The sequence below is a fragment of the Urocitellus parryii genome, chromosome 7 (genome assembly GCF_045843805.1).
Source record: "Urocitellus parryii isolate mUroPar1 chromosome 7, mUroPar1.hap1, whole genome shotgun sequence".
NCBI lineage: Eukaryota > Metazoa > Chordata > Mammalia > Rodentia > Sciuridae > Urocitellus > Urocitellus parryii.
The window spans coordinates 94499822-94509939 of record NC_135537.1 but is presented as its reverse complement, the minus strand read 5'-3'; the positions used below and the strand labels follow the sequence as shown (position 1 = coordinate 94509939).

At 33.2% G+C, this 10118-nt stretch overlaps 1 pseudogene; it reads left to right on the top strand.

Moving 5' to 3' along the window:
- Positions 1 to 6197: 6197 nt before the first annotated feature.
- Positions 6198 to 6690, top strand: LOC144256054 (putative ribosome biogenesis protein RLP24 pseudogene; annotated as a pseudogene).
- The last annotated feature ends 3428 nt before the right edge of the window (positions 6691 to 10118 follow it).

Genomic DNA, 10118 nt, shown 5'->3' with positions numbered 1-10118 from the left:
AGATGCAATAAGATGGATATTACATCAATATTAAAAACCAGAGGTCATGCATTATGTTTCTTTCATATGTTATAGTATAGATATTATATTAGTATTAAAGGTCACAGGGAAGCCAAGTAGTAGTTTTAGAGTTTATACTATGGATATGGTGTTGGTATTAAAGACAATATGCAACTGTTATATTATTTACAATGATAAAGAATGGATACTACATCAGAACTATAGGCCATAGGACTACTATTTTATTAGTTTTAAATGCTATAGTGTGGATATCATAAAAGAATTGAAGGTCACAGAGCAGGTATTTTATTCATTTTAGATGTTGTAGCATGGATTTTATATATTATTAAAAGGCCACAGGGAAACTATCACTTCAATTTTAGGAGATACAGTGTTGATATTATTAAAGGCCATAGGGCAGCTAGCATATTAGATGCTATATGTGGATATTGTATTAATATGAAAGGCTACAGGAGAGCTATAACATTACATTAAGAGGCCAAAGTGTAGTTATAATACTAACAATAGTGTCACAGGCAGCTTCTATAGTACTTAGTATAGGTGCTGTAGTATGCACACCATATTAGTATTAAAGCCCAGCCAGGCAGTGGCACATGCCTGTAATTCCAGTGAGTTAGGAAGCTGAGTCAGGGGGATTACAAGTTCGAGACCAGCCTCAGCCACTTAGTGAGTCCCCAAGTAATTTATCAAGACTCTGTGTCAAAATAAATTTTAAAAAAATTAAAAAGGGCTGGGGATGGGGTTAAAGGACACAGGGCAGTCACTTTATCAGTTTTTGATGTTCTAGTATGAATATCATATTCAATACTAGTATTAAAGCCCATGGAGCAGGAATTATATCACTTTTAGAAGTAACAATAGGGATATTACTATTGTTTCAATTCCTATTACCAAAAAATATATTAAAGCCAAAACTTTAGTTATTTTATTAGTTCTATATGCTATACTATGTAAATCCTATTAGTATTAAGCTATTATACTCATTTTAGATACTGTAGTTTGGATATCATATTACTTTATTAAAGGCATCATGGCAACTATTTGTTTTAGGTGGTGCAGTATGTATATTATTTAGAATTGAAACCACAGTACAGCCATTACATTAATTCAGATGCTACAGTATGATACTATATTAACTTTAAAGGTCACAGTGCAGATATTTTATCAGTTTAAGATGACATAATATGAATATCATATTAGTATTATGTATTCTATTATTAAAGGCCACAGGGCAGCTCTTATATTAGGATGGATATTTTATTAGTTTTAATGATCTTGGGGAAGCCATTATATCAGTTTTAGATGTTCTAGCATGGATATCATATTAGTATTAAATGCCCAGGTCAACAATTATGTCACTTTTAGATAATTAAGTATGCATAACATATTAGTATTAAAGTCAACATGGCAATTGATATTTTAATTTCAATAGTATAGCATGAATATCATTAGTTTAATGGCTTCAAAGCAGATATTTTACTAGATTAATGTACTATAATATAAATATCATGCTAATATTAAAGGCCACAGAGCATCTGTTTATCCCTTTTAGATTCTATATCACATATATTAAATATTAAAATCCACCAGAGAGTTATTATATTGGTTTCACAGCCTGTAGAAAAGGTATCACATTCATATTAAAGGTCATGTCTATTATATTGGTTTTAGAGGCCATTATATAGATATCATATTAGTATTAAAAGCTAAGGAGAGCTATTGTATTAGTTTTAGATGCCATAATATGGATATCACATTAGATTTAAAGGCCACAGCCCAGCTACTATATTCATTTTAGATACTATAGTTTAGATATTATATTAGTATTAAAAGCCTCTAATGCTTCTAATATCTGTTTTTGATGCTATAATATGAAAATCATATTAATAGTAAATGCCGTAGAGCAGCTATTTTATCAGTTTTCCATGCCATAAATATGGAGATCATATCAGTAACAAAGGCCACAGGACAGCTATCATATTAGATTTAGAGGTCATAATATGGATGACATATTAATAGTGAAATCTATAGGGAAGCTATTATATTAGATTTCATGCTATCACAAGGTTATTATATTAATATAAAAAGACAGAGGGAAGCCATAGGATAGATAATAATATCTGTATTGGAAGGCCAGAGGACAAATTTTATATTAATTTCAGGGACCATAATTTTTATATCATATTAATATTAAAGGCCATGGGGCAGGGGCTGGGGTTGTGACTCAGTGGTAGAGCACTTGCCTATCATGCATAAGGCAATGTATTTGATTCTCAGTACCACATTAAAATAAATAATTAAATACAGGTATTGTGTCCATCTATAACTTTAAAAAATATTTTTAAAAGGCCACAGGGTAGGCTGGGGTGGTGGCTTGGTGTAGAGTGCTTGCCTAGTATGTGTGAGGCATTTGGTTTGATCCTCAGCACCACTTAAAAATAAATAATATGGGCTGGGTTTATGGCTCAGCAATAGAGCACTTAGCACATGTGAGGCCTTGGGTTTGATCCTCAGCACCACATAAAAATAAATAAATATGTAAATAAATAAAATAAAGGTATTATGTCCACCAACAACTAAAAAAAAATTTAAAAGGACACAGGGCACATATTATATTAGTTTTAGATGCTAAATTATGGATATTATGTTATTATTAAAGATCACAGTTTACCTATTTTATTAGTTTTAAATGTTGTACTATGGATATCATTAGTATTAAAGACCAACTATTATAATATTTTAAGTACCAGAGAGCATAACAGGTTAGTATTGAAGGCTACAGGAAGCTATTATGTTAGTTTTAGAGTCCACAGTATGGATATTACATTAGTATGTAAGGCCATAGTGCCACTATAATATCAGTTTCTGATGCTGTATTATGGATTATTGTTACAATTAAAGGGCACAGTACAGTTATTATATTAATTTTAGAGGCTATAGTACAGAGACCACATTTGAATTACAAAGCACAGGTCAGATATTATATTAGCACTACGTGCTATAGTATGAACATCATTAAGTATTAGAGGCAAAGGTACATGAATGCTATATATTGATATTATATTAATATTAAAGAAAACAGGAGATCTATTAGATGAGACAGTATGTATGTTACATTAGTATAAAAGGCTATAAGACAGCTACTATATTAGATTGGGATGTTTTGCTATGGATATATTATTACTGTAAAAGAAAAAAAAACAGTTATTATATTAGTATTAAATGCTATAGTGTGCACACTATATTAGTATTAGAGACCAAAGATCAGCTATTACATGTTTTAGAAATACATTAAAATCTCTTGTAGATAGAGACTCATGTTTATAGTCCTAAAATCAATTATGGTTAAGATTTCTGGAGAAACTTAGTTAAGATTTTCTGTGGAGGAGGGGGTGCCTTACAGAAGATTCTTTTAGTAGTGCAGTCACACTAAGGTAACTTCTGACCAGCAATTAACCATAGTGCCCACATTAACATGAGACTGACTTGTAGATGAAGCCCCCTAAATAGGATGGCCACCATGACAGTTCTGGAGAGCACTAGCTAAGATCAAAAACTCTACTGCCCAATGTGAAGGAGGAGTTGAACACCTGATTGGCAGAGTACAGAGGTGGTCCCCAGTTCTCCTGGAAAACATCAAAAACTAATGAAGTTTAGGGACAGCCAAGAGATGAGAGAGAGAGGGAGAGAGAGAGAAAGAGAGAGAGAGGGGGGGGGAGAGAAACACTAGAGAGAACACTTAGGTGAACACTAAGTTGGCAAAAGATGACAACAATATAGTAAGTAAGTGACATTTCTGAATACTTGAACAAAAGCCATATAGACTTACAAAAGTAGTCTTTACATTATATGAGGAAAGTACTAAGAATCAACACTGAAAAAGTAAGCAGTTGGCCTTTTGAATACAATAGAACACAAATGAAGAAAATAAAAGTTTGATGAAGAATCTGGGTTTTAGAATTTAAAGAACTAAATGTAAAGGAAATACCTAAAAAGCCAATTACATGGACAAGTCATTAGAAGACATGGAGAATCCTTAACAACTTCTAGAATAGGTCAAAGTCCAGGAACACAGTTGAGTTGAGGCTGGCTGAGCATTCTCGGGAGGCACAGTTTTGTCATGAGAGGAGCTGGGGAAGGGCTACACAGTAACCTGTAAAAGATTATTGTCAAGGGTTACATAAGGGGCTGAGAAAGGAGGTGGTAGAGAAACATACAGGAGATAAGAGCAGTTGGTGAAGGAAAACACAGGAGTTGAGAGGTGTTGGTGGAGGGCTACAGAGGATGGGATGAGAAGAGATGGTGGAGTGCTACAAAGAGGCTGTGAGAGGACATGGTCAAAGGCTACATATGAGCACTTGAGAGGAGGTGACAAGAGAGTACATAGGAGCGGATAAAAGGAAGTGGTGGAGGGCTAAATGGTGAGATGAGAGGAGAAGATGGAGGGCTACACAGAAAGCTGTGAGAGGAGGTAGTGGGGGTTACACAGGTAGAGATTAAATGTTCTGTTGGAGTGTTACACAGGAGGAGATAAGAGGAGAAGGTTGAGAGCTACACAGGGTCAGTAAAAGCAGACAGTGGAGGGCACACCAGAAACCATATGCTATGTGATACAGGGCTACACAGGAATTGATCAGTTTTGTAGGGTCACAGAGTGGGTCATAAGAAGTGGTGGTCAATGTTAACACAGTATGAAGCATAGTATCCCAGTGATGCTGAATTCTAAGGAATTCTTGGTTTGACCATTATTCTGACCCCTCTTACTTATTCATAACTCTAAAACACTAACACTACTTCCTATCTCTTAGCTTTTACCTCACCCTAGAAACCCTAAATATAAGCCCACAAACCATGTGCTTCTGTTTAACATCTATTCTGTAAACTACCCCTACCTACTCTGTACTCAACATCTGACCATACTCCAGAACACAAATTTGCTCAGGCTCAACTCCATCCATAATACCAACCCTAACCATAATGTTCACCACATAATTTTGTTTTTCTGATTTTGATCTTGAGAAGGGCTAGGCTTCAGCCTGGCTGACCTTGAGAAGAAGATGGTTTCAGTGTGGATGACATTTGAAGGTAGGCCTCATTCTTCCATCCAGGGCTGGTTGGCCACATCTGCTCTATTCTTGTAATGCATTCTTCTGGAGCAGGTTGGAGAGATCCTGGTTTGCCTGAATGTGATTTTGACCTGAAACAATCAAGCTACTTTTCCCATAGTTATTGTGAATATTGCACCTGAGTGTCACACCAGTCTTGTACTGGGACATCTTTATATCCTGTTAATGATATTAAAAAAGGCTCTGAGCATTCAGATGGCTTCTATGGGGCACATGCTGGTAAGTGGGAACAATCCCAAACCCCACTCCCAGCTCCTCTACCACCTTTACCATATCTAAGACAAAGAAGAAGGGATTTCAGTCCTTGACAGGGTGTTCTCGACAGGGACAGTGTCCTCTGAGACAGATGTTGCTTCTGGGGATGGGATACTGTCGCAGGAGCAGCTGAAGTGTAATGAAGCAGGGTGAGGGGGCATTTACAAGGTATAGTATAAATTTCATATTAGTATGCAAGGCCTACATGGCAGCTATTATATTAATTTTAAAAGATGTAGTAGGATATTAGAATAAAAGGGCACAAGGCAGTTGTTATTTCTGTTTCAAGGCCACATTATTAATATTATATTAATATTAAATACACAGAACACCTATTATATTAGCTTTAGTTTCTATAGTATGGATATTACAGTAGTATTAAAGACCACCATGCAAGTATTATACTGGTTTTGGATGCTATAGTATTAACATCATGTAAGTATTTAATGTCACAGGGCTGCTATTATATTAGTGTTAGATACTATGGCATGATATTAATGTTAAAGGCCACAGGGAAGCTATTATTTAAGTTTTAAATACTATCCTATGGATATCACATTAGTATTCATTGCCACAGGGCAGCTATCACATTAGTTTCAGATGGAGTGCTATGGATATAACATCAGTGTTAGAAACAACAAGTCAGCTTTTATATTACTTTTAGATGGCATGTTTAAATATTGTAATAATATTGGAGGCCAAGGGCATATATTACATTAGTTTTAAGATGTAATAATATGGCATCACTTCTTCCCCAGCTCATAGCCTGGTTGGTGGGGTCCTACAAGGCTCAACATGCATATCAAGAAGTATTATTTCCATTCAGGGTCCACCTACCCTGTCCATGGCATGATGTTCACCTTCAATTATTGCAAGGCATTCAGATTCTGTAAATCCAATGTACTAAGAACTTTAAAATAAAGCATAATCCTCACAAGGCCAGGTGGACTAAAGCATTCAGGAAATCAGCTGGTCAAGAGCTTTCAGTGGATAATTCATTTGAATTTGAAAAATGTAGAAATGAACCTGTCAAATGCCAGCAAGAACTACGGAATAAAACTATTAATGCAATGAAGAGAGTTGAAGAGATCAAACAGAAACGCCAAGCTAAATTTATAATGAATATATTGAAAAAAAATAGAGCTACAGAAAGTTCAAGACATTAAAGAAGTCAAGCAAAACTTCCATCTTATCTGAGCCCCTCTTGCAGGCAAAGGAAAGAAGTTGGAAAAAAAAAATGGTACAGCAGTTAAAATAGGATGTGGACATGTGGACAAGTTTCTTATAAATCTTCTCTCTGTAACCATTTCTATATGTACATTTGAAAATCTCCTTTGGAGACTTAGAATTTAATTCTAAAGTATTGATTTTTATATAAAGTCATTGAAGTGAAAGATGATTACAAATAATTTTCTTCTACATTGCAATCTGCAAAGCATCAGATTACGGTTGTTACATTGCACCTCACTGTAACATCTTCACTGATACATGTGCTTATATAAGTCATGAAAATTGTGTTTATAAATGCACAAGTGGATTGTGGGTAGAATAATGGCACTAGGGATCATATACATGTATTACATATAATAACTAATTACAAAAATTTATGGCCAGTGATATATAAAATAATTGTTTTTGCAATTAAAAAAAGATGCAGGGGCTGGGGTTGTAACTCAGTTGTATACTGCTTGCCTGCATGTGTGAGGCATTAGATTTGATTCTCAGCACTGCATATAAATAGATAAAGTAAAGGTCCAATGACAACCAAATTTTTTTTTAAAGATACATAATGTAAATATTACACTAGGTTAAAGGCAACAGGGAATATTCTTATTATTTTTATTTGCTAAAGTATGGACATTACATTAATATTAAAGATGATTAAAGACCCTACAAAGCCTCTTCTTTATTAGTTAAGGTACTATATTATGAATATTACATTAGCATTCAAGGCCACATTGCAGTTTTTATATTAGCTTGAGATGCTGTAGTATGAATATCATTTTACTATAAAAAGCTACAGGGAGTTATCATATTAATTTTGGACAATATAAGTTGGATATTATATTAATGTTAAATGCAACAGGGTAGCTATTATGTTATTTTAGGTGCCATAGCATGGATATTACAGAAATATTATCCTATGGCCTCTAATGTAACAGAATATTTTGTTACATTAGAGGCCATAGGATAGGTATTACATCAGTTTTAGATGTTATAATTTGGACATTATATTAGTAATAAAAGTGACAGGGCAGTACAGTGCTATAATTTACAATTCTATAATTTGTGTACTGTACTATAATATTATATTGATAGCCAAGTGGCAGTTATTTATTAGTTTTACATGTCATAAGATAGATATCCTATTAATATAAAGCCGCATGGCAGCTATTATATTAATATTAGGTGGTACAATGTGAATATCACAATAGTACTAAAGGTCATAGAATGAATATATATATATATATATATATATATATATATATATATATAGAGAGAGAGAGAGAGAGAGAGAGAGCATTTAATATTAAAATACACAGTTTTAGTTTATTAAAATATTAATTTTAGATGTTATCTATGGACGTCACAATAACATTAATGTCCTCTGGCTAGCTATTCTATTTTATTTAACTGCTATATTATAAATATCATATTAGTTTTAATTGCCTCAGGGCAAGTATTATATTAGTTTCAGATGCTATAGTTTTGAGATCTCATTAGTATTAAAGGCACCTATATATTTAAGATATCCCATGTTATGGGGCTAGAATCGTGGCTCAGTGGTAGAACGCTTGCCTAGCATGTGCGAGGCCCTGGGTTCAATCCTCAGCACCACATAAAAATAAATAAATAAAATAAAGGTATTGTGTCCAACTACAACTAAAAAATAAATTTAAAAAATATATCATGCTATGGATATTAAAATAGTTGTAATGGCCAAAGTTCAGCTATTGTATTAGTTTTAGATGCTATATGTGGATATCATGTTAGCATGAAAAGTGAAATTAAAGCAATTACATTGGTTCTGGAGGCTATACTATGGATATTATATTAATGTTAGAGCCTTCAGGATAGATATGGTTAATATAATACACAGGGAGATGAGAAAGGAGTTGGTAGAGGAATATACAGGAAATGAGAACAATTGGTGAAGGAAAACACAGGAGTTGAGAGGCCTGTTTTATACACCACAGTAGGGATATTGTTTTAATAATAACAGGCAGTTATATTAATTTTTGTTACTATAATATCTACATCATATTAATATTAAAAGCCACAGGAAAGTTATTCCATTAGTATTAGATGCTATATTAAAGATGTTACATCAGTATAAAAGACACAGGACATTAATATATCAGTTTTCTTTTTGCTACTGTATGGATAGCATGTTAGTATTAAATGTCATAGGGCAGCTATTATATTTGTTTTAGATGCTATAGTATGGATGTTATATTAAAATTAAAATCCTCAAAGCAATATCATATTAGTTGTAGATTGTACAGTATGGATATTATAGTAGTGTTTAAGGCTACAGGGCACAAACTGTATTAGTTTTAGAATCTATAATATAGGGAATATACTAATTATAGTCACCAGAGTGCAGCTATTATCTTTTTTTCTTTTAGTTTTAGAAGCTACAGTATTGATATGAATATTAAAGGCCACAAGGCGGCTATTGTATTAATTTTAGATGATATAGATGACTATTATATTAGAAATGAAGTCCACAGTCAGCTGTCTCAGATGCAATAATATGGATATTATAGTAATGTTTAAGGACACAGGATAGCTATTACATGTGTATCAGAAATACACTATGGATATTATGTTACTGTTAAAGACCACAGGGAAGTTTTTAGTTTTAAGATACAAAACTATAGATTTTGAGTATTAACACCACAGAACATCTATTATATTATTATTAGATAGAACAGTATGGAATTCATATTAGTATTAAAGGCCAGAAGTATTAGTTTTACACATTATAATATAGATATTATGTTTGAGTTAAAGGGAAGCTTTATACTAGTGTTGGACACTATAGTATAGTTATTATTAAATTAACACTGAAGGTCATAGGGTAGTTACTGAATTAATCTAAAATGGCATGTATATTACATCAGTAATGAAGGCCAAACAAAGTTCAGCTATTATTTTAGTTTTAGAAGCTATAGTATGATATCATAGTAATATTAAATGCCATAGGACAGCTATTGTATTAGTATTAGATGTTGTACTAATAATGTTATATTAATATTAAAAGCCACAGGGAATTAATATATCAGTTTTCAATGCTATCAATAAGGATGTCATCTTAGTTAAACATACAGATCAGCTATTTTATTAGTGTTCTGTGCAATAATATGGTATTGCATTAAAATTAAAGCCCATACAGCATCTATTACATTAGTTTTAGGAAAAAAAAAAATATATATATATATATATATATATATTTGTACCAGGGATTGAATTGAATCCAGGGGTACCTAACCACTGAGCAACATACCCAGATCTTTTTTTATATTTTATTTAGAAACGAGGTCTTGCTGAGTTGCTAAGTGCTTCACTCAGTTGCTGTGGCTGGCTTGAACTCATGATTCTCCTGCCTCAGCCTCCTGAGTTGCTGGGATTACAGGCATACACCACTGCACTTGGCTGGAATCTATATTACTGATATTATATCAATTATAAATGCCACAGGGCAACCATTAT